Source organism: Anneissia japonica, unplaced genomic scaffold, assembly GCF_011630105.1.
Source record: "Anneissia japonica isolate Jap-2015-1 unplaced genomic scaffold, ASM1163010v1 scaffold3436_len560460_cov161, whole genome shotgun sequence".
In the NCBI taxonomy this organism is placed as follows: Eukaryota; Metazoa; Echinodermata; class Crinoidea; order Comatulida; family Comatulidae; genus Anneissia; species Anneissia japonica.
Window position 1 is genome coordinate 106,821 of NW_022751570.1, and position 26,259 is coordinate 133,079.

At 36.7% G+C, this 26,259-nt stretch overlaps 2 long non-coding RNA genes across 2 annotated transcripts in view; one reads left to right on the plus strand and one right to left on the minus strand.

Moving 5' to 3' along the window:
* LOC117121769 overlaps positions 1 to 7,375 on the plus strand; it is a 12,782-nt gene extending 5,407 nt beyond the window's left edge. Inside the window, exon 2 of the long non-coding RNA XR_004447622.1 lies at positions 7,284 to 7,375. This is a non-coding gene — a long non-coding RNA (uncharacterized LOC117121769). The remainder of the gene's footprint in view (positions 1 to 7,283) is intronic.
* The window catches only part of LOC117121768, a 57,765-nt gene that overhangs the window by 14,704 nt on the left and 16,802 nt on the right, over positions 1 to 26,259 (minus strand). The window contains exons 2-3 of the long non-coding RNA XR_004447621.1: positions 18,518 to 18,647; positions 16,890 to 16,958 (exon numbers count right to left, since the gene is read on the minus strand). This is a non-coding gene — a long non-coding RNA (uncharacterized LOC117121768). The remainder of the gene's footprint in view (positions 1 to 16,889; positions 16,959 to 18,517; positions 18,648 to 26,259) is intronic.

Genomic DNA, 26,259 nt, shown 5'->3' on the forward strand with positions numbered 1-26,259 from the left:
AAACAAGAGGTTAACTTTTGATATGTCGATATCATGTCATGAGCACACTTCAGTAATTATTTAATCACAATCTGTTTACTAAAGAACTAGGTTGATAGGTTGATGTCCTTGGTTCTAAGGTTACACCCTAAGGCAGTTTCTATCTACCGCGGTAGACTTGTATGCAATGTGATATGCAAATTTTCTGCATATACAGCCTTGTGTCTACCGCGGTGCGGTAGATTAAGGCTTACCGCGGTAGGATAATTTGGCGACGCTCCCTTACTGAAACAAAACTAAAAGAAAGGGATATCGCTGATGATTTTTTTATTACAGAAATTTATGAAGTTTTTAGTAAAGATCGCCTTGTTCCAGACGGTAGTGGCGGAGTTGCCGTTTTGGTAAAAGAAGAACTTCATTTCTGAAGGCTTTGTAGGTGTCGAGTGGGCTGAAAATGAATCTAAATCAATACGTATTTTTCTCGGTAGTAAACGCCTACTCGTTAGTTGTATGTATCGTCCACCTAACTCTCTATCAGAATATAACAAAACGATTAGAGATACTATTAATAATGTTTGTGCCTCCCCAGATGATCAAATTCTTATCTGTGGCGATTTTAATTTTAAGGAAATCCGGTGGGAAGAACAAATTGTTCATACTACATCAATCGCAGAACCTTACTTATTCTTTGACACTGTTACTGATAACTTTTTGTACCAACATGTTCGTGAATGTACCCGGATTTAGAGGTAATGACTTTCCATCACTTCTAGACCTTATATTCACTAAAGAAGATGAAGTTCAAAATCTCGTTTTGTTCCACAAGTAAAAATCTTTACTTCTGACAAGCAAAGGAAGAAAAAGTGGGTAACAAGAAAGATTTTAGAAAAAATCGAAGCAAAAAACCTGGCATGGAAGCGTTATTTGAAAAGGCGCTCTCAAACTCGTTATAAGAAATATTGTACAGCTCGTAATGTGTCAGTTGCAGTTGTCCGTGCTGCTAAATTTCGTTTTGAAAGTGATATCGCCCTTAACGTTAAAAAAAAATCATAAAGCCTTTTATTCGTATGCTCGTAGTTAGTGTACAGTCAAGTCAAGTGTTGCTCCAATTAAGAGGTTAGATGGTACGTTTTCTAGTTCAAATGAAGAAGCAAGTAAAATTCTCAATAAAACTTTCCAGTCAGTGTTTACCCAAGAAGATCTTAATGATGGTCCTAAACCAGATTTTATTTTTGCTGGTCCTCCACTTAAGAATATTGATTTTTTTTCACTTAGTGACATTGCTAATGCATTAAGGCAATTGAAGAGTAATTCCTCTTCTGGTCCAGACAGCATTATCCTAAGGTTTTAAAGGAATGTGTAAATTCTTTAACTTTACCATTGTTTTTGATTTTGCGAGAAAACATTGGAATCTGGTCAGTTTACCGGCCATCCATTTGGAAAGATGGCGTAATTACGCCAATATTTAAAGGGGGTTCTTTGCACGACCCACTTAACTATCGTCCAAATAGTTTGACGTCAGTTGTTTGTAAATTGTTAGAAAATGTATTCGTGATGCTGTGGTTAACCATTTAGAGCTTTATGATTTGTTAAGTTCCCATCAAACATGGATTAAGGTCTCGTAGATCATGTCTGACGCAATTGTTAGATTTTTTTTTCAAGACTTGCATAACGCCAAGAGCCTTACCCTCCAGTATAGTAAACAAATACTTTGTCAAAAAAATTGTCCATCACACAGATGCTGCTATCGATTTAGCATACCAAACGCCAAGTCAAATATTGGATTCTGTTAATAGAGCTAGATTGTTTGCAGGTTTGAACCCTGAAATTCAACAAATTATATCGAATGCTACAACCGCTGAAGATTTATAAGATGTTAGGGAGATTGAGGATACCATTGGTCATTTATAAATGGTACCTTTTGAGGCTGAAACTGCTCTAGATGGTGATTTTACTCCCTTGATTCCTGGTGAGGGTAAGGAAATGAATGCAGATAGGGCCGAAGGGTATAGGAGGACTCAATTTCAATTTGAGAATACTCCTGTTACGACTAGAGGAAGCTTGTTAACAAGAATTAGAAACTTAATGTCTAGAATTACAAATAGGTTGTATAATATTTTAGCTAGAAATGAGAGATTGAATAGAGTTGTAAATCAAATTTGGAGCAAGGAAGGACTACCAATAACAGCTACAGTAGTATTAATAGGTGCTATAACAACGTCCATAATTACATTAGAGGTAGCGAAGATATATCCCCGGAACCTGAGCCAGATATACCTTCCGATAATGGTGATGAAAATAAAAGTTAGATTAGAAAACAGTTCGGAAAAAAAGCCAACTTGCTAAGAGATTGGGGGATAAAGTACTTGCAAGTCTTCCAGGTTTTATTGGAAGTATACTTTCTTTTGTACTAATGTCATATGCCATGGCTGGCTGTGGTAGTCATAGTTGGTTTGTTAATTAATAAATATATGTAACAACTGATTTTTTTAATTTTATCGTATAATATAAAATGGTTATTTAAAAGGAGATAGACGTTCATCTAGATACCCTCTCCGAGGGTCAAAATTCCGACCACAAAGATCAAAAAGATGATCAACAAGAGATTTATTCGAACTTGCATTACGAGAAACTAGCTCAAGTTATTCCAGGAGGTAAAGCTAAACAATATTTAGGTAAAAATTATAGCATAGCTGACCTCGAAAAAATGTCAACAGACCAGATTGAACATTTAGCTGACAATATCGAACAGAATCCCATTATTCAAAGCTGTCTAGACTCTTTAACCTGTCAGATGTTTTACTATTTCGGTGGCTTTCTAGCCCCTATTGAATTGGGTTTGGAGACTGGGAAACATACTGCAGTTGGCTAAGTTAAAACTATTGAAGACCTAAGGTATATTTTTTCATTTTCCAAAATACATTTTTATTCTCACTAAAAAAAATGGCTACAGCTGCAATAATGGTCGGAGGAACTATACTCAATGCGGTTGCCTTCACAGGTACAAATATACTTGGAAGACGACTTGAAGGAGGAGATAGCGAGAGAGCTCGTCACGATAAAACTCTTGAAAAACAGAGTAGCAACAGGGGAAAAATTGATTTGGCTGTAAAAAAATCTCTAGATAATAAAAGAATGGCTCTTCTGTTTAAAACGTTATATGATTATTTCAAGAGCGGTGCTGATATTACCAATCAATATATACAAAGTGGATTTAGGTCCATGAGACAGAGGGTATCCAATTTTTTTAGGACTAATCCTGATATCACGGAAGAACAAGTTTAAGAAGTTATATATGAGGAAAAAAAATAATAAATTAACACATTAACAAAAGGTCTAAGTAAAACAAGGCTAGAGAAAATAAAATTCTTAAGGATTGGAAAAAGAGATAAGAGAAGAGAAAGGCATCTCTTAAACGAATGATGGAAAAATTGGCTGCTGAGCGACGTAGATTAGATACGCAAGATGAGATTATGACTAGAAGACTTAGACGGGGAGAAAGGATAAGTCAGAGTCGAATAAAGAAGGAATTGGAAGATAGCGTTGTTACAGAGGGGCCTTCAATGGATTTGTACAAGATGTTAAAATTCGCGGGCGGTCTAGGGTTGATGTTTCTACCTATCTGGATATACAAAAGAGTTATATGTTTTAGACATCTTTGAGAAAAACAAAAATACAAAATTTTAAATCTTCCTCGATGTAATGCTAGAACGGGTTGTCGATTTAAAAACTTTTACTGTAGAAACATCATTATCAGCCTTCCATTCTAGGTTTCACGAAATTTACAAAGGAACCGATCTTAAAAATGTATAGTGAAAGGTGCGAGCGAATAAAAGAAAATTTCGCTAATCGTCAGCAACAACATTCCGGTTGGATATTTAAAAAGGTGTAAAACATAATCCGTTGGGAGGGTCATCGTACATTAAACTTCCTAAACAATTGGCTAATAAAAATGCTATTATAACTATGAAAAATGAAAATGATAACGATTGTATCAGGTAGAGCTTAACGAGACATTTTAATCCTACAAATAACCATCCTGAACGAATTACTGATGAATTACGAAAACAAGCGGAAGTTTTTAACTGGGACGGAATCGATTTTCCAACCCCTTTAATCAGATTAAACGATTTGTAAAGAATAACCTTGGAATTTATATTAATGTATATGGATATGAATACAAGTTTGAGGATGAAAAAATGGAGTTATACTAGTCTCTTTAAGGATCCCAGACAATTCTAACAATAAAAAAAGTCGTTGATTTGTTACTGATAAATGAAGAGGATAATAAACATTATTGTTTAGTTAAAAACTTTTCACGATTGACAACCATAAACCGGTATTAACCCTTCCACCGAAAGATAATATCTTAAATTTCAAAACTTTTACAAGATGTCCAGTCACCCTCTTAATATAGTTGCCAATTGTGAAGCTTTCACCATACCTATACCTTGCGATGAAACTGGGGTTAAAGATAAGTCCTTTACAAAAAAGTTTCAAAAACATAAACCATCGGATTCTGTTTATATCCAATAGTTGCTAAGGGGATAGAGTTTGATTGCAGACATATTGTAATAACAGCCGAATCGGAAGATGATGACGTTTACCATAAATGTATAGAAGCATGCAATGATGATGTTAGGAGATTCTACGAAAAATACAAGTCTCCTGAAAAGAGGGTAATGACTAAGGAAGATATAGAAAGATATGAGAATTCCAATATATGTTGGTTGTGTGCTGGAAAATTTTATGATCCGGAAGATATTAAGTTCCGAGATCACAACCATTATACAGGTGATATTAGAGGTGCTGCGCATAACTCGTGTAACATTAAAAACCAAAGTTTACTCCTATATACTTTCACAATCTATCCGGTTACGACATCCATCATTTTATTACGGATCTAGCTAATCGTGAAGGTGATCTTAAAATCATCCCTCAAAATAAAGAAAAATACATTTTGGTTTCTTCAAGGTATGTAATTGATAATTTTAAAGATAAAAAAGGTAAGGAAAAGGAATTTAAACACGAAATTAGAGTTATAGATACACTTAGACTCATGCAGACATCTCTAGACAAACTAGTTGAAAATTTAGTCAAGTGCGGAAAGTGTGATACTTGTGATCCAACTAAATGTTTAGGAATGAGTATAGGTAAAAATAGGAAAATTATCTCTCACGATATCACTCCTTGCGGAAAATGCAGAAACTGCGAGTGGAAGGATAAACCATGTCAATCACAGATGAAAGGTTGATTGAGACCAAAAAGCATTTTAAGTACGAGGATATGGAATTGATGACTACGACTATATGATAGGCTTTGAAAAATTTAAAGATACCAACTTCCTCCTAAAGAAGCTTTCTATTCTAAATTAAACAAAAAAATATATATCGGATGAAGACTACAAACACGCTTGTAAAATATGGGATAAAAATCATAAAGGAGTATCACGATCTATATCTCAAGTTGGACGTCTTGCTATTAACGGATGTCGGGAATAGCTTTAAGGAGCTCTTTAAACAAATATACGAACTGGATTCCTCCTACCACTATACAGCTCCGGGATTAGCTTGGGATGCTTGTTTAAAATTGACTATGATTGAATTGGAATTATTAAGCGATCCGGAAATGTACTTAATAATAGAGCAGGGTATCCGAGAAGGTATATCAACTATACTTAAGAGGTATGCAGAGGGAATTAATCATTACTTGAGAGATAACTTTAATTCAAAGAAAACTGTCAAGTACCTGATGTACCTAGATGCAAACAACCTGTACGGACTAGCTATTAGTTAACCTCTACCAACTCGAGACTTTAAGTGGGTGATCGAAGAAGATTTTATAAATTGGCAAAAGTATCCCTGTACGTAAGTACGTCATTCATCATGAAACCTTAAAACTTTATTTGAGTCTGGGATTGAAACTTAAAAAATACATTGGGTTAAAAGTTTTAAAGAATCTCCCTGGGGGAAGGAATAAATAGATCTTCATACCAAAATGAGATCTCAAGCAAAAAATAAGTTTGAAAAAGATTTTTTTAGGCTAATGAATCGAACAATCTGCAAAAGAAACATACACAAAAACAAAACTTTGATCACATTACTAAGTTTAACGAAAACCTCGTAGCGATTCATATGAAAAAGACTAATTTAATATTCGATAAACCTATATATCTAGGGTTCTCTATATTAGACCTGAGTAAAAATCATATGTACGACTTTCACTACAACTATATTAAACCTAAATATGGAGATAAAGCAAAATTGTTATTTACGGATACAGATTCCTTAATATACGAAATTGAGACTAAGGATTTCTACAAAGATATATCGGGTGATGTCGAGAATAAATTCGATACGTCAAATTATAAAGGTCATCAGTCGGGGATACCTACAGGTGTAAATAAAAAGGTTCTAGGAATGTTTAAGGATGAAGCTTGTTTGAAGATTATAAAGATTGTCTTCAAGACTATATTAATAGTAGAGGTAAACATGCTCCCACCTATAGAAAAATGAATGTTATCAGGTCTCATATACATTAATTTTATACCGAGACGGTTAACAAAAACCGAAAGGTCCACTGATTAATCTCAGATAAGAAAGTATAATACATACTCCAACATATCTTTTAGATTTAACGAAAAGGATCCCCTTCCTGCTGATCGTGTTGAAAGACGTAAAATATTAAAAGCTATGTTAAGAGGTGTTATTAAGGGGAAAAGTCATACACCCCATATACAAAAAACTGGAAAACATCCGTTAGGTAAGGACCAAACAATTGAAAAATATTAACCGATTATATTATAATATATCTATATATCAAATCTATACAGGTATATGATATCCTTAGATGCAAATCGATCGTCAAACTTGGGTATAGGGGCGAAAGCCTAATCAAACCATCTAGTAACTGGTCCCCTCTAAGGTTTCCCTCAGGATAGCTGGCGCTAAAACGCAGTTTTATCTGGTAAAGCGAATGGTTAGATGCCTTGGGGCCAAAACGACCTCAACCTATTCTCAACTTTAAATTGGTAAGAAGTCCAACTCTCGGCCACTTTTGGTAAGCAGAATTGGCGCTGCGGGATGAACCGAACGCCCGGTTACGACGCCCGATGGGGATGCTCATCAGATCCCAGAAAAGGTATTGGTTGATACAGACAGCAGGACGATGGCCATGGAATTTGGAATCAGCTAAGGAGTGTGTAACAACTCACCTGCCGAATCAACTAGCCCTGAAAATGGATGGCGCTGAGCGTGCCGCTTATACCCGGCCGTCGGGGCAGATGAGGTCACCCCGCCAGGGAGGTAAGCCCCGACGAGTAAGAGGGTCGCTGCGGTGAGCGTTGAAGCGTAGGGCGCGAGCCCGCGTGGAGCCGCCGTGGGTGCAGATCTTGGTGGTAGTAGCAAATATTCAAGTGAGAGCCTTGAGGGCCGAGTGTGGAGAAGGATTCCATGTGAACAGCCGTTGCACATAGGTCAGTTTATCCTAAGCTATAGGGTAGTTTCGTTCAGAGCGGTGGCGTAGGCCTCTCGTGGGTCGCTCCCCTTATGCGAAAGGCAATCGGGTCAATATTCCCGAACCCGAAGGCGGAAGTCGCTGCCTCGCGCAGCCAGTGCTGCAAAACAAACAAACTCGGAGACGCTGGCGGGAGCCCCGGGAAAAGTTGTCTTTCCTGGAATCGGTTCGCGCGCAGATAGGGGCTGCTGGCCCATAAAGCACCGTGGCTCTTGCGGTGTCCGGTGCGCTTCCGCCGGCCCTTGAAAATCCGAGGGACACCGACTGATTTTCGCCTCGGCTCGTACTCATAACCGCAGCCGGTCTCCAAGGTAAATAGCCTCTGGCCGATAGAACAATGTAGGTAAGGGATGTTGGCAAATTAGATCCGTAACTTCGGGAAAAGGATTGGCTCTAAGGGCTGGGTCGGTCGGGCCGGGGAGTGAAGCGGGACCGGGCGCGTGCCGTGACTGAGCGAGGCCTGTTGTGCCGGGCCCATTCCGTGGACCTTCTTGGGTTGGCGGTCTCTCGGGATCGCTTCTGCCGCCGCCCAACAGCCACCTTAGAATTGGTACGGACACTGGGAATCCGACTGTCTAATTAAAACAAAGCATTGCGACGTCCGAAACCATGGCACTGACGCAATTTGATTTCTGCCCAGTGCTTGAATGTCAAAGTGAAGAAAGCGCGGGTAAACGGAGGAAGTAACTATGACTCTCTTAATTGTGCGGACAAATCTGTAATACTCACGACACCACAACGCACCCCCGAGACCATGAGTTCTCGATAAATTACTCATGTACGAAATGCCACGGAAAATATTAATTCATCCGATCGATCTCTTGTCATTTGTTAAAGTGCAACGGCATAATTGCAGCCGTTTTGAACGAATTTAAATGCAACTCCTGCATAAAGTCTTTTTTCCACTTTTTCCGGATTAGGACTCCATATTGAAAGACACATATGTCAGAGTTCATGTTAACTGAACAAGTTAACTCGTGTCACGATCGGTCGTTCGTAAATGGCTCTCAGTTTTAACGTTATTATTTCCCGATTTTAATTGTTTTTTTTTTAACCAAAATCTGATCCTACTGTCTTGAGATTAAAGTTGGAGACCCTGATTATTGATATATTTTGCTATTTTAGAAGTTTTATACATGATTGTGGATCGTTTTTGTAAAGGATCTGCCAGGCCTGAAACCATTTAAAACCATTGTACTTTTACTGGACTTGAAAGGCTCCAAGCCCTGCACCACCTGGATTCTTTCCGAAGCCTAGCCCGCCACCCGGAGTTACGATTTACTGTCGTGGGCTGGAGCTTGGAGTTTCAATCTGTTTGCCGGTTGGTACCACCAGTACGGAAATATCGATCTAAGCTTTGAAAGCTCCTGTTAGACTGCCTCGATCAAGCATATTTCTTAAGATAATGCCTGCTTTTCTGCTAATACTAATATTTACGCTGTTGTTGTTTTTCCGGAGGCCAACTTCCAACGTTTACCCGGATGACAGCGTGATGTGTCACCACAAGCCATCCTCGAAAGCAACAGTCTACGTTACGGGATCACGGTGCTTCTCTGGTCGGTCAGTCAGTTACTACTCAAATTATTCATGCTGTGCATCGTTCCAACCAAAACTGACTAAATTTGGAGATGTCGAAATAAACCCTGGCCCACCACTACAAACAAACTCGAAGGTCTGTGGACAAAAAGGCAAACAGACTGGTAAGCAACATATCTCTATGTTTTACCAGAACATTAGAAGTCTAAAAAACAAAATGGATATTTTGCACTCAAGTATGCAGACATATATGTTAAACAATTTCTACGATGTAGTATCCTTCTCGGAGACTTGGTTGAAGGACCTTGTTCTTGATTCAGAAATTGCGGTCCCCGACTACAAACAATATAGACGTGATAGGCAGGACGGCAGACGTGGAGGAGGCGTTCTTATGTATATCTCAAACCGATTGAATAGTCGTAGACTATTTCATCTGGAAGATGATATTAACGAAATAATATGGGTTGAAGTGATTATAGAGAAGTAGTAACTGTACCTTAAAATCATTACAGTTATGATTTACCATAGCCCGTTAATGTTTGAATGTAGTTTAATTTACTTTTGTATTACAAACATAGGAAACGTTCTATGCATTGTGGCTCATGCCTTTTAAATTCCAATGGGCATGGGATAATCCTATTAGTTAAAGATAACCATATTGTACCTGTCATTACTCAAGACAACAATGATTGTATTATAGTTTTACTTTTATCTTTTTTGGTTAAGTTTGCTCCTAAGGTTACAATATTGCCAGTAGACCTATGTTATATCCCGCTGTTTTAATTATTTGCTATCACAGATATTGATAGTACTGTAGAGAGAGATACTCTACATTTAACTGTTTAGGCATACAGTATAGTATTTTGTTACCTCTCTATTTTAGCCTGGATATTTGCCTTAATTGGCGCAGACAAATGGTAAAGAACTTATGAGGGAAAGGCTATCTCTGATCAGTCCAGAAGTGGGTGCTCATAGATACGGTAACAGCCGCACGTATTGTCTACTACGACCTACGATAAACAGACTCATCGTTGGAAGCGAGTCCTCGATGCATCAGAGCGAAACCCAAATAAAACCAAGTAGGCCTACTGTAGTAAACCATTGGCGCCTTAATTAATGTTTTATGTTTTACCTATATTGTTATGTTTGAATTATCAATTTAATTTTTTGGTTATTGAATTAAATAAACTTCATCTTAATTATTAATTATCTGTTTAATGTGTTATCCGTCATATTTATTTGTTAAGAATAAATATATTATTCAGAGACGAAACCTGGGTTACACTTGTGTCGAATTTTTATTTTCATGTTCCTGTGCGCAGGCTTCGATCCAATAATTTGTTAAAAGTTCCGTACTCTCGTTTTAATGTTTGTACTAATGGTATTTTTCGTCGTGTTGCACTTTCTTATAATAATCTAGTTCAAATTTTTCCTAATATTGATATTTTTAATTGTAATATTTCTATTTTTAATCTTATACTAAATACCGGTTTTTAATATATTATTTTTTTCATGCTTTTTACGTTTAAAAAAAAAAAAAAAAAAAAATTATATATTTTAATAAATGATATTGTATATTTTTATGGCGACTCTGTTATTGGTGTTTTTGATACACTGTTGAGTCTTGAATAAATAAATAAAAATAAATAAATTTTCAAGATGAATCTAAGAAAAGAAATACCTGGCCTTCGGAAGATATTATGATTATGGAAAAAATCGAGGCTTCTCTACCTCCGAAAACATAATTCGTTAACAAGGCCAAAAGAGACCATGCCTAACCGAAGCATAGAATCTATAAAATATCAAAGAAGAAAACACTCATATAAAGAATCCTTTATTGCTTTCAAAGCAGAGGATATCCGGGCTACCGATACCTCTGTCGATAATGATATTATTGTACACGATCTGGATGATGTTGGAATGATCCAATACCTAAATGAGCACACCCACTCAATCAAAACGGGAAATACATCATAGTTACAATTACATACACTTGAAATAATCGCCTGCGTAAAGGACAAGAATATTCCAGACTATACCAATATTCTGAAAACATTGGAGGAAAGGAAACCCGAAATATGACTTGCATATCGAAAAACAACCCTGTTATCAAAAACCTGTCCAAAAGGAAACGGAAGAAAATTTTATATTCTATTCAACAGGAACTTTATCGTAAAAATAAACGGACCTTGGCTCGTAACTTGTTAGACGGAACAACCCTTTCACACACTACACTAAAGTGTTTAGTAAAGAACCTCTCGAAGATAACATGCTGATACCTAAGAAAATGTACGGTAATGATAAGGATACACAAAACCTATCTCCACCAATAACCATACAAGTAGTTACTACGGCTTTAAAATCCATGAAAAGGGACGGGTCGGCAGGTCCTGACCGAATTTTTTACAAGGATTATTCCCGTATCCCATTTTATGATTTGGCTACACTTTTCCCCATATGGCTAATGAAGAGTAGAATCCCGGATGCTCTCCGAACCAACTATACTAATATACTGCCTAAATGAGAACCTGCCAAGGATGATCCTTCAAAATGGCGCCCTATCACTATAGGGTCATATCTACTCAGGCTATATACTAAGATCCTACACTTCCTATGAAAGACGCTACCATTATCCATAACAGACAGAAAGCATTCATCCCTACTGATAGATGCTTAGAGAACACCACACTGCTGGAATAATTAACTATAGAAATAACAATCGCTCACACTACATAATGTCCCTTAACCTTGCAAAAGCATTTGATTCGATTCATCATGATACTATCGTCCATGCTTTAAGGAGACACAACGTGCCAAATCACTTCAGAATTGTGGTCAAAGACCTCTATACTAGGAATTCGACACGGCTCAGATTATCCAACTTTCTATCAGACCCCATTCCGATGAGATCTGGCGTGAAGCAGGGATGCCCTCTCAGTCCACTCCTTTTTAATCTTATCCTGGACGAACTACTTGATAGTCTACCGTCACATATCGGTATGAACTGCTTTAATTATAAGCACAGCGCCTTCGCATTTGCTAAAGATCTCATTCTCCTCACCGAGAGTAAAGAAGGTTTAGCAAAGCTCATACAATGCTGCAAAGAATTTTTCAATGACAGACACATGTCAATAAATGCGAACAAATCGGCGTCTTAGGCTCCACCGTAACATACCGTATCGGAATCGAAATATCACGAAACTATTAACAGTAACTACGTCTACATGGAAGGTGAATGATCAGACTAATGCCGGTATTTCCCCCTGGCGAGACCACAAATTATCTTGGGCAAAAGTTCGGGTATACCGGAAAGGCCAACCAGAGGTGACAAAACTAGGGGGTGCTACGTTATGGAGGGTAATGTGTGACCGAAAATGGTCTGCAGTCAGTTGGTTGTTACCATGCGCCAGTGATGTTGGAATACGTCAGCAAGATGAAACTATTTATGTAATGCATGAATAAAGTTCGGGGTTTGTCGGGTAGTGAAATGATTATTGTGCATTTTAAGTGCTCCATCCATGCATAAGTGTAAGCTAAATTATGGTGATTAATTAGCGAAGATATGGAGACAATATTTTGAAGTTTCCTCTTTCTAGGAGGGGATCCAAATGCTTTGTGAAAATGAGTACGCGGTACACATTTTAACAAAGGAATACACACAAGGTTAGCTAACAATATGCAAATGCTACATGAACACCTGGGAAGGAATGTGCAATCACGTTCTGTTGCCTAGCAAACGTCTGTATTGTATTAGGCCTAGGCCTAAGTAGACAGTGATAGAAAAGTACAGTATATGTGATAAAAAGTACACTTTCGAAAAAAATAAATTAAAATAAGAAAAAAAAACTAAGAAAAAATTAAGTTGCAGCAGGGGCCAGCTAACAATGCGTCTCTTGTAGCCCTAGCTAGGCAAGGCATCCATGTGCAAACAGTGGTGTTTGTTTATCAACGAAAAAGCACGCCGGGAAAGTTTGCCTTACCAGCAAAAGGTGACGTAATCTAGCTTATGACGTATGCATGCTAACTATATTGTGAGTGTGACGTCACCAAAAAATAGACATTTTCTATTATAACTAAAATATTAATAACTACAAGGTTTGTGGGCGTAAATTAGCTTAATAATAAATAAGAGTAGCACCAACTCCTTGCCATACAAATTACAGATCCCACTGACGTCTCAGTCGAGAAATACGGGTAGCTGAAGTTTTTGTCGCAAATCGGAGTACGAAATCATATCAAAATTTCACGTGGCACTCCTGGCTCTAAATAGCATTAAGACTACACAACGATGTTAAATGGTGTAAAAGAGGCTTTTCTCAAGCCCCATCAAAAAATCGACATCATCCGCCAATTCGTCTTGCCGAGATTATACCACAATTTTGGTAACCACACCTATGTTTTTTTAATAGACTGTCATGTTGCATAAAAAAATGTGTTCGGAAGATTCTGCACCTCCCAGACACTTGCAGCAAGAACGTTCTCACATTACCGACTACACTTGGAGGAATCGGACTGCCTGATATTAACTTAACCGCAAACAAATTATGACTTTATGAGACTTGCAAAATCAAGTGACCCTGTCATTAAGGCTATGTATGCCTCCGATTATAATACAGAAACAACTATGTAAAGTTGCAAATGCAATCAATCTACAAACCATAGAAGCAGATAAAACTGCTGTTCAAGCACATATTTCTGAAGTCCTCACAGAGAAGCAGCAAGCCTTCGCTATAACCAAACATGGCTAAGGTTGTAAAGCATTCGATCACCCAGCATCTACTGCCTGGATCACTAAGCCTAAAATTCTCAAGGGAAGCTATTACACTAAAGCTATAGCATTGAAAGGAAAAACTCTACCATGTAGGGGTACTCTAGCATTCATGGGTTGTGATACCATATGCAGACACTGTAATGGTGCTATTGAATCCATATCTCATATTCTACAAAGGTGTCCGCACATGCGAAATGCCAAAATTGAACGCCATAATAAAGTATGCAAACAGGTCATTAGATTTCTGGAGAAAAAATTCATACATCAACAGGTAACTATCGACAGGATGTAGTGGCTATTGATAAAAGGAAAGGCTCATCGATTTACACTAGCCGACGTTGACCGATTAAAACCTATTAAATACGGTAAAACCGATATCCTGAAATCCATCGCTCGTTATATAATGTATTTTCTGCTTCCGCCGAAAGTTGCATCATTGGTGCGAGCGGTGCCATTCTGCCCACCAAGAGACTATACGGAGGTATTAAGTTGTCCATGAACCAGCTTGGAATATTATCGGAACTAGCCATCAAAGGCTCTATACATACTTTTAATTCATTTATGCGCAGATAATTCGTTTCGCCCGCACGATGCTTTATCAAGGGACCAGTGTCCCACACCAGCTTCAGAAGGCCATGACCTCTGCGAACCCACTACTAGCCGGGCTGTGCCCCTTACACTGTTAAAAGACACGGGGTACTCTGTCTGATAACGGTGGGGCACTCGTCCCTGCTGCTGATCGCTCCTGCGTCAATTATGCCTAGAGGAATCACTGATAAAGTATTTAGACTTTGAATAGCCAAATGCCTCGTCATCTAATTAGTGACGCGCATGAATGGATTCGTTCCGTTCCTTGGCACGTACTGGCCAAGAACATTTATTTCATCTTTTATATAGGGCCTTCGGCCCAAATAAAATATAATTGCTATTTACAGAGGGAAATGATAATTTCTACGTTTAAATGAGTGATAAAGAAATTTACATAAACAACTTACTGTATTGATATCAGTAGTGGACAATAATTGAGTAAACTTAACTTTGGATGGATTAACAATAAAGTACTTAAATATATAGGCCTAATGTTTACGAATATCAGTGAAACAAGGGCAAATTAAAGTAAAATGGTACTCATCTTCAACTAAATTTAATGTACAATGTTAGCATAATCTATCTTTTTATCAATTTTTGTCCATCTACCAGTTTCAATTTCTAATTCAAGGACTCTTAAACGCAACTTAGTGAGAATACGTGTATAATTAAAATTGTGTATATGCATTAGGTATAATTCGATTGTAAAATTATATTTAAATGTCACATAAATAAATAACATAAATGTCATTTTCTGGAATGGAAAATAAATGAATTTGTTTATAAAAATGTTGACGTTCAATATCACTTAGACGAGTAGTTATTTCAGATATAAAAGCAACATTGTTCTCAACATATTGTTTATACCAATTTATACCAAAACCAATTGAACATAATTTCTCCTTAAAGTATAACCAAGATTTATCGTTCGACTGTAATCTTCTTAACTGGAATTTATAACAACTGTAAATACAACTGTTATTATCTGCATTAATTAAACGTAACCAATAACGTAAAGCATTTCTAATACCAGCAACAGAAAGTGAAAATCTCCCGCATTCACACATAACTGTAATAGTTGGAGCTGCGTTGCCTATTCCTAAAATAAATCTGCAAAACCTAGAGTGAAATTTTTCAATAACTGGTATGTCATTAATTCCCCAGATCTCACTGCTATACATTAATATTGGTACTATTTTTACATCAAAAATTTTGTTTAACAAATGTATTGGTATGTTGCCAAATCGGTTATGAATTAATCGTTTTAAAGTAAATAGAGTTTTGTTTGCTTTTGTACAGTTATAACAAATTGACGAGATTCCCCCTGTCCCTGTCTACTATCTAGCGAAACCACAGCCAAGGGAACGGGCTTGGCAGAATTAGCAGGGAAAGAAGACCCTGTTTAGCTTGACTCTAGTATGACCTTGTGAAGAGAGATGAGAAGATAGAACAGGTGGGAGGCCCATGCCGTCAGTGAAATACCACTACTTTAATCGTTTCTTTACTTATCGGGTGATGCGGGAAGCGGGCCCACCGGGTCCACGATTCTAGCGCTAAAGTCGACTCGTCGCGCGACCAGCTCCTGAGACAGAGTCAGACGGGGAGTTTGACTGGGGCGGTACATCTGTCAAAAGGAAACACAGGTGTCCTAAGGCGAGCTCAGCGAGGACGGAAACCTTGCGTAGAGCAAAAGGGCAAAAGCTCGCTTGATTTTGATTTTCAGTATGAATACAGACCGTGAAGGCGTGGCCTATCGATCCATTTGATTTTGTGAGTTTTAGGCAAGAGGTGTCAGAAAAGTTACCACAGGGATAACTGGCTTGTGGCGGCCAAGCGTACATAGCGACGTCACTTTTTGATCCTTCGTTGTCGGCTTTTCCTATCATTGCCAAGCAGAATTGGTCATGTGTTGGATTGTTCACCCACTAATAAGGAAAGTGAGCTGGGTTTAGACCGTCGTGAGACAGGTTAGTTTTACCCTACTGATGAAAGTTCGTGGCTACAGTAATCCTACGAGAGGAACCGCAAATTCAGAGTGTTGGTTCACGTGCTAGGTTGAGAATCTAGTGGTGCGATGTTACCATCTGAGGGATTACGACTGAACGCCTCTAAGTCGGAATCCCGCCTGGTTTGCGACGATACATTCGGTGCCTTGCACGCGGGAGGCCCAAGATATAGAAAGGGGGGGGGGGCAAATGCCCCAAAAACCTGCCCGTGCAGACAAGTTGCACGGTAGCTTGGAGGAATCCATCCTCTGCAAGAAAGGCGCAAAATCACTTGCAGACGACTTGGGTATGGATCGAGGTGTAGTGACTAGCAGAGTAGCCATTTCGCTGCGATCTACTGAAAGTAAACCTTAAATGATCCGCGAGATTTGTCCGCACAAGACGGGCAAATCCGTGGCGCACTCGGTGTGATCAACACTTGTACTACCGATTTGGCGAATCATGGCGACAGAAAAGTTGACGTCAGGCGGACGTTGAGTTTTTGTTATTCTTACCTCTTGTTACCTTAATTATCGTCGAGTCTTAGTAGCCAGGCTGTCTGGGTGCTCGTCTACGGTACCTGCCTGCAAGAGAATTTAGCATTGCATATTCAATGCAAGTAATATATACTTTAACAAAAAATTTAAAAATATGTGCACACATTTGCCTCATGACTCTTAGCGACGTCTATAAGCCATTGCATTGATTCTATTACGAATGCACAAGATAACGTTAACATGAACAGAGTAGAGTTTTTGGTTTCGCAGCTGCCAGAACAATTAATGTATTTTTTTTTTTATTGTTTTAGACAAAAATATATAGGGGAAAAAGAAAGGTAAGACGACCAATTCAAACTACACTGTGTTGCGATGAATAGTGGTTGCAACAACGCCTATCTGACGTCATGCTTTAGTGCATTAAGATAGGCAGAGTTACTTTTAATGTTAGGGTAAAACAAATAACGCGTTGGGATTTGCATGATTTGGTGTTGTAGACACAGACACTGACCTGCTCGAATCAGTTCATTTCGGCCTACCTTATGCTAGGCTAGCCAAGCATAGCCTGGGCTACAGTATACAGTCATAATCAAGAGGTTTGGTTGAGGTTTTCAGTGTATTTTTAGAGGTTTGTGGTGTACTTTAAGGTATTATTCTACAGAAAATCAGCCTGTTAAACCCAGAAATAGGTTATTATGTACACTAAACATTATCAATTCTTTTTTATTGAGATACCAATGGGTCCTAAAGTACATAATACAGTCATAATCAAGAGGTTTCGATGGGGTTTGCTGTGTGTTCGTAGAGGTTTGCCGTGTACTTTAAAGTATTTTGCACTGAAAATAAACCTGTTAAACCCCGGAATAGGTTATTATAAACATAATACACATGATTAATGTTTTTTTAATTGTGATACCAATGAGTCCTACAGTACATGATACACTCATAATCAAGGGTTTTCCATACAAAAGTCTATAGAATTCTATTTAAAAAAAAACAACTATAGAATGTCTATAGTATATTGTTTAAAAATTCTATAAAAAATATATCAAAACTCTATTAAAAAGCTATTAAAATTATATAAAAATCTATTTAAAATAGATTTTTAAAAACTATAAAATATCTATAAAAATATATTAAAACTCTATTAAAACTCTATAAAAATACTATTACAAAAACTATGAATATTCTATTAAAACTCTATGGAAGTATATGAAAATTTTATGTAAAAAAAATTAAAAACTATAGAAAATCTATAAACAATTTTATAAAAACTACTTATTTAATTTATTTTTTAAAGGTTTTTTCTATAAAATATTTATAGATGTACAACTGTATGGAAAGTGTCTTACATTAGATGGATATGTGCGCTATATAAAACTACACTATTATTATTATTATTATATATGTAGCTAATAAGAGAACAGCAGTTTACTTTTTAAACAAAAGAAAATGATCAGTTTCAAAACAGCTTAGGCCTACATTACAATTTCAATATCCCTTAAGGCCATATGCCTAATAAATACATACACATTATATTTGATTATTTGATTAAACTCACGTGTAACTACAGCATCATCTATAGAATGTTGTTAATAATAATATAGAACAGTAAACATAAAACGTAAACAAAACATTATATTCACCTTAGAATGTCAGGTAATTTTCTGTTCCTTCACATATTTGTCTTCAAACAAACATTATGGTTTTCTAATACAATGATTGAGTTGACCGGATTCAGTTTTCACTAACAGTAGAAACCGAGATTTGAGTATCCTGAAATAAAGTCACCATTTATGTTAGTTAACTTTCTGCAAATAGAGAGAGAGGGCGTAGTGAAACTTAGCTACGGTATAGTTTAACTGCTGCTCTGTAAAATAGTCTTATATCTATCCATATAGATAAATTTTGTATTTTGAGTAAGTATAATACTTTCTTGAAAAGATAAGGCTCCAGTAGAATTGTCTTTAAATCTTCAGTGTTGATCGAGATCAGCCTTTTGTGAAGAAAATTATGTCTAGGCCGACTGACATAAGAAGGCCAACCAACATGGCGAATAAGTACCATACCAACGGGACTAACAAAGGCAAACACCTACATATTCATGATGGTGATAAAACACCCAGTGATGACGTAATCAGCATAGGTACCAACGCTGAAAGCGGTTACAAAAGGCAGGACGTCATACCATCTAAACAAAGAGATCAAAACTTCTCTAACGTGAAGCCAATCTTCTTTAAAGATAGTGACGTACGCGTAATGTAATAAGTGGAGAAAATTTAATTGGAATTAAAAAAGTAAAGAACTTGTGGAGAATTTATATTAATAACCATGCCGATAGGGTGAAAATTATTACCGCTGGTCTTAATCTGAATGAAAGAAACGTTACAGTACATGATACTAATCCTTATCTGCCAGTAAACAACGGCATACGAGTGCTAGTAAAAGATGTTCCAATATCAGTGCACAACGACGAAATTAGGAACGGTTTGCAACACTTATGATGTAAAATTATTAGAACAATACAGTACGTAAAATTTCGCATTCATGGAAAATTATCTCGTTTTATCAACGGTGACAGATCAGTAACTGTTGACTATTAAAATGTAGCTTGCCACGCCTCACCATAATCAACGGTTTTCGCGCGAGAATCTTTCTTAAAGATCAGTTAAGCCCTGACGAAAACAGATGTTTTCATTGTAGTGACGTTGGGCACAAAGTTAACTCATGTCCAAATAAAAGACCGTATGTATGTCACCGATGCGGAAAGGAAGGGCATATCGCGAGGATTTGTAGAGAAGCTGTAAATACTGTTAGAGATGATAGTGAGAAAGATTTTCCACCAACAATGTGTCTCATAACACAACTAGCAGGACGAATGATAAAGTTGATGATGAGGAAGATAAAACAAGATCATTTCTTCAACCAGTCGATCAATGTAACAATGATAATGATTCCAGATGGAGCCTTGGATACAGCGATGAAAGCGAATACGAACCAACTACCAGCAGCAAAGGCGACACAGTTGATGCAAATGGAAAAGAGGACATCATGGTTGATAATGTTCCAAACACCAACATAACCAATGCTACTACAAAAGGCAAAGTGCAAAAAAGTATTACAACCTTCATTAAGTCTACTGCTTCGTCAACTAAAAACACTAAAGAATCTGAAAAAGAAAAAGAAACAAAATCCAGCAAAGAGGACACCATGTGTGAGTCTGGTAATGCAGCAGTGATGACATCACCAAGTCCTGTCGAGAAAAGGAAGCAAATCAACTTGAATACAATAAGCGTATCTAACATTCTACCTTTGATATCCTAGTGTAAAAATATTACTTAACTAAGTTTACAATGGGCAAAATTAGAAATAATGCAAACCTACACTTACTATCTTTAAACGTTAGAGGTCTTTGAGAAAAACAAAAACAAAGACAAATATTTAGTTGGGCAAAAAACAACAATGTAGATATCCTTCTTGTTCAGGAGTCCCTCCTCACCAAAGACCGTACAAATGAATATAATTTCATTTGGGAAGGTGATGCTTACCACAGCTTTGTGGAAATGTTATTGATATTAAATGGACAAGTGGTTTCAAAATTCTTGGAATATTTGTTGGCCATGACAAATCTATATGTAATAAAAAAAAATGGTTTGAAAAAATCGAATCTTTAAAACATATTCTTAATTTATTGCGTAAAAGGAATTTAACTTTATTTGAAAAGGTTATAATTTTACAACAATTAGCATTAGCAAAGCTGGTATACAATTCTAGGATTTTAGAAACCCTCGAATTTGTCTGAAACCAAGTTGACAATATTGTCTATGACTTTTTGTGGGATAAAAAAAACGGAAAAATAAAAAGATTAACTCTCATAAACAAATATGAACATGGTGGTATAAAAGCACCCGACTTCAGGTCTCAAGTGCAATCTTTCAACATAATCATAGACTAGACGTCTTTTCAATGATGAAACGTCTAAGTGGAAACTATTGCCATCTATGTATTTTAACAGAATTGGCCCGCAATATGTTATTGAAAATACGTCACACTTAAATGTAAAAAAATGTGAAGGTACTCCTAGTTTTTATATAGGTGTATTAAAGGCGTTAACTAGTTTTAACGAAATTATAATGAAATACCCAACATGTTACAATGAAATTCTCGAACAAAACATTTGGGGAAATAAAATGATAACTTACAATGGTCTATCACTATTGTATAGAAACTGGGTAAGGTCAGGTATAAGAAAAATCAAAGATATTGTGCTTGGAAATAGATTTATTCAATTGAAGGAATTATTAGAAAAGTTATCTACTAAATCAAATTGGATATCAGAATATCATATTGTGCTAAAGGCCATTCAACATGAATGGAAAGATGTGATTTTTTCACAAAATGAGAATGCAGAGCAAGAGAAACCGTTGCTTGTTACAAAACTGTGAAGCACTAAATGCAAACAAACGTATAATAGTTTTGTCGAAAGAAAATGTATAGAACCGAAATGTCAATTAAAATGGGAATTATATTTGGTAATCCGCTTCGCTAGCGATCATCTCTTGTTATTGTCAGAGATCTTTTTTTATGTATTCTAGCTTCTCCCCATTTATTGTTAGCACGATATCTAAAAATTGGCACGAGATTCATACATGCACGCTTCAACAAACATTTAGCTTGCCCTGGAATAGTCACAATAAGGTTTTCAAAGTGCGCAGTTATGCGTGACGTCATCTACGCGCAATTTTGCGTTTTTACATTATCGATCATATCACCTAAACCAATTGCCATTTCGAAATCGTATTAAATGAGCATTACCTTCAAGTCAATGTTAAATGTAATGTACCATAATTTTACGCGTGCGCATCATAATGCGCGCGTACTTCAAAATTGTAAAATGCTCGAAATCACATTTAGATTAAATCAAAGCACATTTCAGGCCATTTTGAGCATTTCAACATTTTTTGAAATTTAAAACTACGCGTGCGCATTTTTACGCGAGCAGCACTTATGGAAGCTAGAAATTATTTTTTTTTTTTGTCACATTTTGGGTTCCTGACATTGTTTTGACAAGTTTCCAATCATTTTATGGCCAATAACAATGCCGTACACACGCATCAAACATTGTGACCTTTGTGCGCATTTGTGCCGATATACAGGGAAGTTTGCTAAAATCAGGCCTAATTTTAAACAGTTACAGCTTTTTAGGATGAAAGGTGACCCCCAATTTTATTACATATTCTGAAAGGACATAATTTGTAAATATGATTTTATAGCTCATATTGGCTGATCGGACATTATGACGTCATCATATTGCCATCTAAATTCAACAAACTGAATATTATCGATGACGTCATTTTAACAAATGCGCATTTGAGCGTATCTGGCTTATTCTTGATCGATTGTCTTCCAACTTTGAGTATGTTGTAGCTGAGGCAATTCTCTTTCATATATGTGGCATTAATCAGTCGTGATTTCTGAATCATATTTAGTGGGTATAAACTTCAGGTCATGGTTAAATGTTATGTACTGTACACGTTGGTGGCGGTAGATATAGCGAGAGTTTTCCATTGCTCTCTGTGAAATGTGCTAAATTATTCTAAAAACTACTGTTTAAACTCAAAATTTATACTACACAACGTGTTTTCTGTTTAAAATTGCTTTTTAGGCCAAATGTTTAGGGCGAGTTACTGTTAATAGTCCTCATCAATAGGTCCACATCAAGCCAACGATCTTAGACGTATTTAAGCCCTGTGAGGTCAACGTAGACGGTAAATTTGGATTGTTTGTTGGCGGCGTATGGTCCTTGCCGGCTGTATATCAAGGTTAGGCTGAATTGCACAGCTAGACAGCGCAGATGGCTAAGCCATCGAGCATTGCAGAACTGCAAAGCTTATCTAAGTCTAAGTTGAATGCGATGTCAAAGACGGATATAGTTGAAGTTTTAGTGATCAGTAAAGCAGTTGATACGACGAATGTTGGTAATGATTTGTTAACTGAAATTCTGTTTGAGATTAGAGGCCCGAGAATGTCGCAAAATTCTATGTTAGATAGGTTAGCTGAAATTGGTGAACTAAAGGAAGAAGTTCCAACTCTCAAGCAAGTTGTTAAGCAACAGCAGACCTTTCTCGAGCAGATTGATTTTCGGTGTAGACGTGAAAATGTGATCGTTACTGGTGTTAGAGAAGATACATATACTGATGATACAGAAGCGATAACAGAAGTATTTAAAGAAATTGGTGTGCAACGTGATTGTGTATGTGATGTGAAACGAATCGGTAAGAAATATACGCGATGGAATCGTCCTATCTTAGTAAAACTTAAAAAAATTGAAAGAAGTGAAGTGCTTAGCAAAGCAAAGCAGTTAAAAGATAAAGGTGATACATTCTATAAGGTATACATAAAACCAGATATCCACCCCATATTTCGTAAAGAAGAGGCTCGTATAAGGAAGGTTGTAAGGGAGGAAAAAAATAAACTTGTAAACCAAGGCTGTAATATCATATATGACAGAAGATCTAAAGAGATATTGCGAGATGGAGTACTTATTGACCGTTATCAGCCATTTTTAAACTCCACTTGTGACCACAATGACTTTTAATATTGCGTCATGGAACATTAACGGGTTACGCGATAAACTAGACTCTTGTAGATCGCAAAACATTTTGAGTAACTTTGATATTGTTTTCATTTTTGAGCTAAAAACACCTTGCTGATTCGATGTACCTGGATTTCAAGTTATGCGTGATAAACCTAAAGCAAATTCGCATCGAGGGGGATGCGCAGTATTGATAAAGAACCATCTTGTAAACAGTATTGTGAAACTCGAATTCGGACAATTTGATGATATTTGGTTGAAATTGCAGCCGTTGGGCGATTTATGGATTGCGGGTTGCTATATCCCTCCTCAGGATTCTCCCTACTTTGACGCTCAAATGATGTCTAGTATAGCTTCTAAACTTATGGATAGAGGTGAAAGTGGACTGTGCTTAAGCGGTGATCTGAACGGACAAATAGGTAATTTAGCAACAACGTTAACGCATGACAGAGATAATTATGTATATAACCCAAGTCAAGACTCTATTGTAAATCACAGAGGTCGGAACATTGTTGACTGGTGTAGAGATGCGTCATGTATGATAATTAACGGTTTGAATAATTTTGACAATAAGATGACGATTCGCAGTGGTCAGAACTGGACTTCGGTAATTGATTATGTTATTGCGTCTCGTAGTATCGTAAGTTTTCTATTAATACAGATGATCTCCCTTCAGATCACGCATTAGTATCATATGGGTTAGATACACCAGAACATTGGTCTAATAAAGCTAAATGTTTACTTGATCGTACCAAGAACTTTGGTGAAGTATCATGCTGTCTGCGACAATCGCGGAAGTGTGTTCCTACAAGGTTTATTATTGTCAATAATTTTAAGGATGCACTAATTGAATGTGAAGCTTTTTAAACAGTCATGTCTTTAGATGTTAAAAATTCGAATCTTGTTGTAGACATTGCAATAGACACTATTAACAATACTGTCATAGATGCTTCACACAAAGCAAAAGATAAAGATTTAACTCATATACGCGATAAGAATAACATATCCAGGTGGCGACATTTGTGTGAAAATTATGATAGCAGAACATTTTGGAAGGCAATTAATTGGAAAGGGGATATCATCGACGAATGTCAGGATCGTCTAGCAGATAGTGTTTTTAAAGCACATTGTGAGAACTTATTTAGTCCGGATAATACTGAAAATATTGACGAACCAATTAATTCCCCGTATATACCTGTGCTTGGCGACGATTTCAGCATTGATAAGATATTATTAGCTATAGGATCATTGAAAGACAAAGCTGCAAGACCAAACGGTGTATACCCTGGACTTTTTCGTTTGTAACTTTTAATGTATTGACCTCCTTAATATTTATTTTAAGCGAGGAGATGGTATGGATCCGAACAATTATCGTGGAATTACAGTAGTATTCCCCCGATGCACTAACTAAACTCTTTGAAATTTTGCTTAAAAAGACTTGTTTTGTGGTATAAGCCTATGGATGAACAAACAGGGGCCCAAAAGGGCAAAGGGTGTTTGGAAAAATATTATGACCTTATGTTTACTAATTGATTATGCGAAAACAACACGGTGTAAATTGTTTCCTTTATTCATAGATTTTCGGAAGGCATAAGATAAAGTACCAAGGAGTAGTTTGTTTAAGATTTTGCAAGATCTAGGATGCGGATATAAAATGATTAGAATGTTGCATAAATTATATAGTAGTACATTGTTCCTGTTAGGTAATGCGATAATATTACCATGCATTGGTTTTAAACAAGGTTCGCCTATTTCATGTTTGCTTTTTGTTATTTTCGTTGATCGTTTAATTCTAATGGTTAAAGGATCGTCACCAGCCGATTCCTTCCTTAATCATTTGCACATACTTATGGACGATGGATGACGCAGTTCTAATATCATCGACGAGGAATTCATGTTTTCATAAACTAAAAATTGTGATTGAATATTGTCAAACTTATGGTATGGAGATTAATCAGGATAAAACAAAATTACTTGTTACTAATGGAAACAAACAAGATAAAAGTACAATAAGGGTTGAGAATATTACAATTGAGTCTTTTGAAACATATATGTATTTAGGATCCCCAATAACTAGTCAGGGAACAATTAAGTTTGGTGCTTTTTAAAATAGAAATCCTAACTTACCATTCATTTTTAAAAAGAGAATTGCTGAGTCAGCAGTAATGTCGTCATTATTGTACGATATTGAAACATGGTTAGGAGATGGGTTTGCAAACTCATGTCTACTGTCTTTGTATATGAATGTTGTAAAACAACTTCTTGGAGTAAGAATGCAAACCCCCCAATGAATTATGTTTGATTGAGGCAGACATGCCAACCTGTGCATTTCGAATGAGAGATGCCCAAAAACGATGGTTAAAGCGTAATATTGTTAATAATCCGAATCCTCATGCTCCACTTATTACCGTTCCAAGTTTGTGTCAATCGTCGGATTCACCCATGTTAAGACATATAAATGCGGTAATCTCAGATTTAGGTACGTTGCATGATGAGATAGTGCGCCTGAGAACTTGTATTGTGGATAAAACGACAACGCGATTTAATCAGTATACAGCGTTTAATCCTGAACTTATACAAGCACAATTTTATTTATGTAAGGATGTTCAAGAAAATGAACGAGTTGTTTTAACACGTTTTATTTTAAGTTCTCACTATCTAAAAGTTAAGACAGGTAGATGGTCCCGAATAGACAGAGATAAAAGAATATGTAAGTGTAAAGAAGGTGTTTAAGATGAGCATAATATTTTATTTGATTTTAAACTTACCAAGGAAGTTACGGTTCAGATTAGA